At 25.9% G+C, this 452-nt stretch overlaps 1 protein-coding gene across 1 annotated transcript in view; it reads right to left on the reverse strand.

Moving 5' to 3' along the window:
* LOC119592083 (longitudinals lacking protein, isoforms H/M/V-like) overlaps positions 1 to 452 on the reverse strand; it is a gene marked incomplete at its 5' end in the record, with an annotated part of 7,218 nt that overhangs the window by 1,368 nt on the left and 5,398 nt on the right.

Below are 452 nucleotides of genomic sequence, written 5' to 3' on the forward strand. Positions count from 1 at the left end.
ATATAAGTTTCCTTAGAAAAGTAAACAAACTACTTTTAAGATATGAGTTACTAAATTTGAGAATTTCCGAATAAATGACCTGTAACAAAACTAACAGACTTTCACAGGAGTAAAAATACATTCAGTAACATACAATTATCAAACATATTTTGATGACTTTTTATAGTTATTATGATGCTGCATTGGAAAAGAAGCTGATCCATCATGAAATAATACACAAAAAGCCAATAAAACAAGAATCAACATTCTAATCAGTATTTTAGCAGAGATATAAAAATTGGCAACACTAAATCCTTCTCTTTACTATTAGTAAAATAAGTTATATTTTTTTCCAATATCAACTATATTCATAAAGTTTGATTTCTTCAATGATTCATTTTCTGATCATATCCATTTAAAAAATAACTACTACAAATACTAAACTACTTTACCAATGCTTGTTGGAAGTACCT

This window comes from Penaeus monodon, chromosome 29, assembly GCF_015228065.2.
Source record: "Penaeus monodon isolate SGIC_2016 chromosome 29, NSTDA_Pmon_1, whole genome shotgun sequence".
Lineage (NCBI taxonomy): Eukaryota > Metazoa > Arthropoda > Malacostraca > Decapoda > Penaeidae > Penaeus > Penaeus monodon.